The following is a 9,491-nucleotide window of genomic DNA, read 5'->3' as shown; positions in this document are numbered from 1 at the left end:
ACAATATGACCCAAATATTCCACCTCCTGGACTCCAAAGAAACATTTGGATCTTTTTGCATATAATTGTTTCTCCTCCAATAGTTGTAGCACCCTGTCAACATGTTCAACATGATCCTTCCAAGACTTGCTGTAGATTAGTATATCATCAAAAAATACTAACACAAATTTTCTAAGGAATGGTTTGAAAATTGAATTCATCAAACCTTGAAATGTTGAAGGTGCATTGGTAAGGCCAAAAGGCATGACCAAAAATTCATAATGACCCTCATGAGTTCTAAATGCCGTTTTCGGAATGTCTTCAATCTTCATTCTGATTTGATGATATCCCGAACGAAGATCCAACTTGGTGAAGTAAATTGATCCATGCAATTCATCCAGTAATTCATCAATAACAGGAATGGGGAACTTATCTTTAATAGTGAGCTTGTTGAGCTCCCTATAATCCGGACACATGCGCCATGATCCATCCTTCTTGTGCACCAATACTACTGGAGCTGAGAAAGAACTTTGACTCGGTTGAATTATACCAGCCTCTAGCATTTCTGCAACCATACGTTCAATTTCACTTTTTTGGACATAGGGATATCTGTACGGCCTGATGTTTGGAGGAACACTTCCTGGAATCAGATGAATAGCATGATCATGATCACGCATAGGTGGGAGACCTTTTGGAGTCTCAAATACCTTGGAATGATTGTCCAGGACTTTTTGGAGATCTGGAGAAATAGATGATTCCAATGTGGAAACATCTAGCGAACATAATTGTGCAATTACACCTCTTTGCTCCTTTTTTAGAAGCTTTGTCATGCCATTAGAGCTGATTATCTTTCCTGGTTTCCCTGCAATACCCCTTAATTCAACTTCCTTTCCTTCCGTAGAAAATTTGATGAAAAGTTCTTGAAAATTAAAAGCTATTGTACCCAAGGATTGTAGCCATTGGACTCCTAGTACAACATCAGCACCTCCCATTGGAATGGAAAGCATTGGGCTAGTCAATACATATTCTCCCATGGATAGCTTGATATTATGGCACTTTCCAGAGCAATTTATTGTTCCTCCATTTGCAATCATCACTTGACACTCTGGTGCTGGATATAGGAAGCAATTCAATTCTTTTGCTACCCTACAATGAATAAAATTGTGGGTGCTTCCTGAATCAATCAACACTATTACCTTTTTCTTCTTGATTTGTCCTTCTATCTTGATGGTTTGAGGAGTGGTAATTCCCGCCAATGCATTACAAGATATGGTCGGATTTATTTGTTCTTCATCTAGGCTTTGTTCCTGGAGTATATCTTCTTCTTTTGACCTTTCTTGCTCCTTTTCTTCTTCCTCTTCACAATCTATGTAGAATAATTTCTTCTCAGCACACTTATGACCTTTAGTGTATTTGCTATCACAACTGTAACAAAGCCCTTTTGCTCTTTTTTCTTCCAATTGTTGTGGTGTCAACCTTATAGGTTGTGGAAGACTAGGGGCAACAACACTTCCGTCTTTATAGTTGTGAGTGGTATGCTTCCTGGTTGCCATAATTTTGCTTTCCATTTTTCTTGCTAACCTGAATGCCTTCTCTAATGAATCAGGTTCCCAAAGGCGAACATCATGTTGGATATTATCCTTTAAAGACCCTATGAACACATCAATCCTATGCTCCTCTGGAATATCTTTTACCCTTATGTTCAATTTTTGGAACTCCTCAATGTGCTCCATTACTGAACCCTTTTGTTTGAGACTTATCAATTGGCTAAAAAAAGTGTTGCTTTTTGTATCTTCATAATGTGCTATCAATTCTTCCGTAAAAATTGCCCAAGTGATAAATTGTTTACGAGAGCAAAGCCATTGATACCATACAAACTGATTTGGTTCCAAATATATAGTTGCCATACGTACCTTTTGTGCGTTTTGCACATTATTGAGATCGAAGAATTGCTCCATCTGTAATATCCATGTGGCGGGATCCTTGCCATCAAACTTCCTCATATCGATTTTTGGAATATGGTGATTCTTCGATCCAACATTAGCGTCTATGGAATCATGATTAACATTTCTTTTGTTCTCATCATGAGTTTCCTTTACTACCTTTTCACCATTAGTGACCCTTTCTTGTAGCAACTTCTTCAATTCTTCCATGTCTGTCTTCAAATCTGCCATGTCTCTCTTCAAATCTGTCTTCGAATCATCCATCTTAGCTTCCATGCCCTTTATCTTAGATTCCACGCCATTTATCTTAGATTCCACGCCACTTATCTTAGCTTCTGTTAGCTTTTGTGAGCGTGACATTTGTTGCACTTGTTCTTGTAATTTTGATATATCATGTAGCATTTCTTCCTCTTCTTCATGAGTCATGCTAGAGCTTTCAGGTTCCTTACTAGGTGTTTGCATTTTCTTTCCTCGGGGCATCAGTTACCGATAATAATGCTTTACTATGCCCTTTGAATTCCGTTAAACCAAGCTTACACAAAAAATTAAAAAAAAACTACACACCTTTTTTCACTTTATAGAAGCCTGATATTGAATCTGATGTATCTCTGTAATTTCGGGTCATCCAGTTCTGAAATTTCTACCTGTAGTAGCCTTCTATGTCCTCTTTCCAATGCCACAAGTCTGAGCCAAATTGGATTCTCCAAGGAAGAGTTATGTGAAATCTCCCACAGTGACTTGCTTTTAGACTAGTTCAGTAGAGCGAACTTGTACGATGTGCCACGAGTCACTGTTTCAACCTTTGAATCTGAAACACACACAAAAGAAACTACAGTCCGTCCTCTTTCTGTACCTTCTTATGAAATTTCAATCCGATCCCCAGAGAGAAAGTTATGACGATTTTCCCCAGGTCACCTGTTTTGAATGTAATTCAGGAGTCTGCAAAAAGACCAACTTCCTCAGATCATATCTCCGCAAATATCGCACGAAAAGCTCTGAAATTCGGACCCAAGGTTCAGCGCGATTTCTTCTCAAATGGGTTTTTTTGCGACTTCTGAAACGTCACAGAAAAAAAGTTATAGCGAAAATGTCACGATGACCTGTTTGGAGCAGCGAAACCCTAGAATCCAAAGCTCTGATACCAAATGTTATGAAACCAGATCAAGAAAAGATAGAAAAGATAGATCAACGCCTTAGAATTCAGCCTCTTCGAGGGGAAACCTCCTTTACATTACATAAATGAACAATTCTTGGATGATACAAATGACAAAACCTCCTTTCTATATATAGGAGTCTAAGGAGTCACAATATAATCCAGCCGACCTAACAATAATAATATAAAGCCACAAAAATAACAATAGAGGGATTCTATGGGGCACAAAAATAACAATATGGGAGTAATAGGGGCACAACAATATAAATAAGGGGTATAACTACAATAGTAATGGGGTAATCACTAGTATTATAGGGACCCAACATAAAAAGTCTATTTGGCTTAATAAATTTGAATTGCACCTATTATAAATTTAATTATAACATGCTTCTGAGAGACAAGGGTGAGATAAGTTCTTAGATGGATAGATTCAACTTTCCATTTATAATTTTTTTTCAAATTTTGATTGAAGCCTTGTTGAAAGTTTATTCATTCCATTTTAATGAGAACTTTGAAAATATAAATTATCTACAAAATTTTTAAACCAATGAAATTTCAAAAAAACCAATAAGCAAGGTAAAATTTTTGGGGACTTTTTTTTAAAATCAAGATGTTATGTCATCTTGATAATAAATATTTGAGGTTGTAATGTAATATTATGCTTTAGAGTTTTTTGGGACATAATTTTATGTGAGCAAATGTTGTAGTACTAACTACGTTGAGCCACGTTGAAGGATATCATCTACAACATCGCTTTCTAGATCAACTAAAATCCCTGGCTACAATGGACAAGCCTCTAAAACATTTTAACTAGGGTTGTATGACTCTTTTTTCCTTATTGGTCTTTGTCAATGTTGGTCATATCGTTACATTTGGAGTCAAGGTTTATAGTGATAAATTTCCTGTTGGATTCCCCACCATGATCTCACCTATTCATGGTAATTCATCAAAATTATCACCTAAACAAGCTTTTAAAATGTTTCCACTAGGTTTGAAAGTCTATTTTTGCCTTATTGGTATTTGTAAATGTTGGTCATAACTTTATAGCTATATTCAATATTTATAGTGATAACTTTCCTGCTTGATTCCCCACTGGGATGTCACCTATTACTGGTAATTTATCAAAACTACCACCTAATTGTTTTCATCTGGATCATTGCAGTTTCTTATTTGAAGTTTTGGGAGACTAGATTTTTCACTGAAGAATAGCTATGGTATTGATATTCTGTGGAGAATACTTTGTTTCTCTAAATATATTTATTTATTATTTTGATGCATATAATTCTATATGATGGTGCGCTTACAAGAGATTTAGTTTGGAAACCTTTTATTGGGAAATCTAACGCAATAATGCACCATAAACCATAATTACATAAAGGGAGCACAACACAACAATTTAACATTTAATCGTTTTAGTCAAACTATAACAAAATTTCCTTTTAGTAGATCAACTAAAAAAACTGCATATTAGATATTTGTTTATTCCTAAAAATATATAAGATGTACTTTGCATGTGCCATGGTTGTGGTTAAGTGCAAGGATCATGATGGGAAAATCACATTCCATGATGAAGGACCCACTGACGACAATAGAATTTGCAAAACATTTGTAGAGGGTGAACACAAACATGACTTTTGTGAGGCATCCAGAATGGTAAGTCCCACATCATGCAACTTTCCACTAGATATCAATTGCGATACAGTCTCTTTAACCCAAAACATTAGCATTGATCCCAACAAAAGAAAAATTGTGCTTTTTTCCTTAATATATGGTAAGAGTTAACCAACTTGTTAGGTTGTGATGGAAGAATATAATATGTATTTTGAGTAGGTTTTTAACCATTCTGATTGCATGGTGCCATATCTCATAGATTCTCATGATATATAATCTATGTTATATATAGGTATAAAGGTTGTATTATTTAGTTTAATGATTCATGCATTATGATGGTATTCATTAACTTCACTAATTTGTGATTAAGACTGTAGAAGTTTGGATTAATCACCATCTCTATCACTCCTTTTTCCCTCTCTTTCTATGCTTTTGACTATTAAAGGCCCTAAAGTGGTTAGGCTTAGGGCTACATGGCTGATCCAACACAATGTATTCTAACTATTATTTGATCCAATCCATTATGAATCAAACCTCCCCTGTTTGGAGGTGTTTTGTCCCCAAAAGTTAAATAATTCTAGGACTTCAGTGCCTGCTCAATGTCTGGCTTTGGTGCTAGTTTTAATTGGGTCTCTTAGCTCTAGCATGTGACTAGGGTCTTGCTCAACCTCCTTTCCTGGCTCTGCTTAGGGTCTTTTTTATTTTCTTTGTTGAAGTTGTATGCTCTTTCTCAACATCTCGTTAACCTTTTTCTTTGGTTCTTATTAGCTTTGCTAGGTCTCACTTGTTTTCCTTCAAACTTTGTTGGTGACAGTAAATTAGTTCCTTGGTGTATATGAAAACAAAATCTCAAGTGTGAGATTCATTACACCTCAGACGGGGACACTATCACCTCACCAACCTTCTTCTTGCTTTTGGCCAGCTTTCCTATGGATCAAGGGGAATTATCCTTGTAGATCATAGAAATCTAATTTCCTAGTTAAACCAAGTCAAGAGCTCTCCAAGGCATCTACTTCACACTCAAACGATCAAACGATGTGATCAATTTAGGTTTAGGTGGTAACTAGGATTGTTAGGCTTCTCTAGGGTGATTAGAGTTTGAGTTCAACAAAAAATTCCCCAAATATACACAACCATAAGATTCCTTACAGAGTGGAACCATAAAAAAACAACATGAATGACTTGCAAAAGGTATAAGGTGATGGAGAATGAATGATCAATGTCTTAGCTTATCAATGAAATTTTGGGCATATGGAGTCAGTGGGAAAAGTTTCCAAGAGAGATCATGCATGAGATTCACAAGACAATGTTGAGAACTGAGGGAGCTAAATGAAGGTTTCTCACCTTGTCAATCATGAATCTAGGGAAAAGCAAATATGAGAGCTAAACGAAGGTCTCCTACCCTTGTTAACCTAGGAGACTCAATTTTTGAGATAAATGAAAAGAGAAAGAGGTAAACAAATGTCTAGTACTAATTCAACCTTTTTACGATGAAAACCAAGATATTATTTATTTCTTTCAAATTTTGCACAACCCCTAATCTCCTCCATATGGCGATGCAGGCCCACAATGATTATATTTCCAAATAAACCATAGGTAAGGATCTCACCATCGTATTGTATTTCCTTGGCAAAGGAATAGGTTTTTCAACCATGTGGACTCGCCAAGTGATCTTGTAGGTTGGTCCAACCTTCTTGTATTTAAGGTCACTTAAGAAAATATGGAAAAGTTGGCTCCAATTAAATCAAAATGTAGATCCCTATAGGTCATCCTCAAGTCCTCTATAGGTCATCCAATCAAGTTGTGTTCCAGGTTTAAATGTGTGTGTATATTTTCTCCAAAGAAAACAAGTTTTAATGTTATTAAGGTATAAAATTACACATACTAAATATCGTGCATACTATTTTGTTGATATAGCCCCTCCCCTTATGATTCTTCATAATTCTAGGAAAAAAACCTATAAAAGTGCTTCTTTTATATAAGAGGGATAACAGTACATCCTAAAAATACTTAAAGTATCAAAATAATAAGCCCTGAAGGTTGTTTCAGTATCAATGTGATGGAAAAAAATAACATAAACATATGTCAAAAAGGTATCCATTATCAATTTTCAATATATCTTTATCATAACCTTCATAATCTCCATGTTCCTTAAAAGAGTTCATGTTGTTGTCCATATTTTACTTTAGTGATTTTCTAGCAGTTTGTTTCGAGGTCCAATCCTACCTTGGACAGTCTGTCAACATCTCTATTTTGGTTCCCATATATGTGATCATAACTTTACGATTGATAAAAACCAATTTTTGGATCAGTTGGCTTAGACAATGCATTAAAATCAAGTAATGAGGGTAAAGAAATAGATCTCAGAGCTATGTGTCTTGCTGCAAAAAAGCATGTTAGTGATGTAGGGTATTCAGTGAACATGAATGAAAGACAACCACATGACCATAATAAAAGGAAACTCTATATTCTATAGATTTGTATTGCATAGGAGCACAGACTAAAAGTTCAAATTTTGTTTTAAAATTTGTTGTTGATGACATGGATAAACCTCCAACCAAAAATTGGTCATCCTAAATATATTAATCTAACCTTATTTTATCCCATTTCACTATTTAGACTCCATCCTATCATATCTCACCTCTACTTTTATTTTTTAGCACAGTTGGGTTCCCCTCAACTTGGGCATTACATCTTAGAAGTTAGAACCCCCCACCCAAATTCTCATTTTAATTTCTTTCGTGGAAAGGGTCATTCTAATATTTTGAATGCTTTGCATTTTCAATGTTTTTGTGAAAATGTCTGCAAGCTTATTTTCAGTTTTGCAACACATAAATTCATCTTCTTTGTGTTGCATTTTTTTCCTATTGAAGTGATGTATGTGCTTAGTCCTTGCATGAAGTCTAGTCTCTTCATGAGCTTGACTCGACTCTCATTATCTTAATAGGCGGGTGTGGCTTGAGTATTTTGAATGTTTCTATCACTTTGAACCACCCTTAACAAGTGTTTTATGTTTATGGTTGCATCCTCTTTTCTTTGTGCATCCTCAAAGAAATCCATCAAGGCTATATTTACAATATTATGAAGCTGATTGTTGCACCTTTATTGACTTTATATGGACTTCAAAGCTCTTTCACAGTTTCCAATTACCTGTATTTTTTTGAAAATTATGCCTCATATTTAAAAAAAAAATATTTAGAGTAGAAATGCAGAAGTGTATTTGCGTGAACTTCATAACTTCTTCTTAAGAGTCACCAGAGCATAAACAAAATCATAATGTTCTATGTGATCTAAATATTTGGCTATGTGAAGGGAAAAAATTTCCTTTTTCCAAAAGGCTAAAAGGCTAAAGCTAATGGTGTGCCTCATCTTTTCACAATGTACTAGAAGTAGGCAGAGAGAAAACCTACTAATTAAAAATAAACATACACCTGAATTCCATGGCACAAACAACATTGAGATCCACATGTAATGCCAAGGCCCTAGAAAAGCACTATAGAATGACCATCACTGTACAAGGCAATGTGACAATGCACCCTTCCCTGAAGTAACACATCATGCTGAGTAGTCTCAAACAAGCCTCAACATCAATTGGAAAACCAACACTCCTAGAAATTGTGCTTGATAGAGTATCTCTAAGAACTAGGCAGAGTATATCTGAGAACTCTTGTCCAACCTAACCTTGGAAGGAATTCGATAAATGACCCACCACACAAAAACTTGCAGCATATTGGAAATCTGCACCATCCAAATTCTATGAATATGACAAACCCAATGTTCTTCTAGATACTTATATACCAATCTTGCGTTAAGAATCAGGGAAAGAAGATGCCTTTAATGAAGCACTAAAAACATTCTATGGGAGTCACATTGAAGAAACAGGTGGCCAAACCTCCACTCCTAGTCCTGCCAAAATGGCCTAGGAATATCAATGTTCTTGAACAACTTGGATGTTGGAATAAGGGCTTGCAACTCTATGATCAAGGGGGAAACAAGAGGTGAGAGGGCCATACTCTTGAGTAAGAGGTTGCCACTCCTTCCAAGCATGAGTTCTAGGATACTAGAATTTCTGCCAGGAAAAAATGCCCTTACAACTCAATCTTTGCACCTGAAGTGTGGCATATTTGCAACACCATCACTGCTAACTTTCAATTTTTGGAGAAGATCTTTCACTGCTAGCTTTAAAATATATTCAGAGAACTTGTATTGGGAAACATTCAAGCTCCTCTCTGTTCACTATGGTCATTGAACAAAATAACTTAGAAGTTCACTAAGAAAATAGAGAAATAAGCCATTGAACAACATAACTTAGAAGCATTTATGGGTCCTGATGGAAGAGATGGAAGATAAGTTGTGAGTTAATTTTATGTCTTACATCTATTTGTGATATTGATTACTTAATAGGTTGAAAGACCATATGGAACATGCGAGAAGTTTATCTGTTGGAAAAATATTTTTCTGGTTTCAGGACTTCTGCTACTAGCTTTCTTCCTCATTGGCTTTGTAATCTATGATAACTATAAAGAAGTATGATAGTTTGTGTTTATTTCTTGGTACTTTTTACAGATTTAAATTTGGCTAATTTGTCAAATATTTTCTTTCTCAGGCACAAAACATTCTGCCTTAGAATTTACTACTATTAAGTATTTTTCATTGGTTCCTAGAATGACCTACATCTAAGGATGGCTATTATATTTAGTTTTACACCACTCTCAGAAATTAGTTTTTGTTTCAATCTTGGCTTGCTTAATTGTTTCAATGTTTCTTATCTAAGGAGAATAATAAATAAGCCTAGGTGGGTGTTG

The sequence above is a fragment of the Pinus tabuliformis genome, chromosome 7 (assembly GCF_031772625.1).
Source record: "Pinus tabuliformis cultivar Carrire ecotype Pingquan chromosome 7, CPIR1, whole genome shotgun sequence".
NCBI classification, from domain to species: domain Eukaryota; kingdom Viridiplantae; phylum Streptophyta; class Pinopsida; order Pinales; family Pinaceae; genus Pinus; species Pinus tabuliformis.
Note: the sequence above shows the minus strand (reverse complement) of the source record.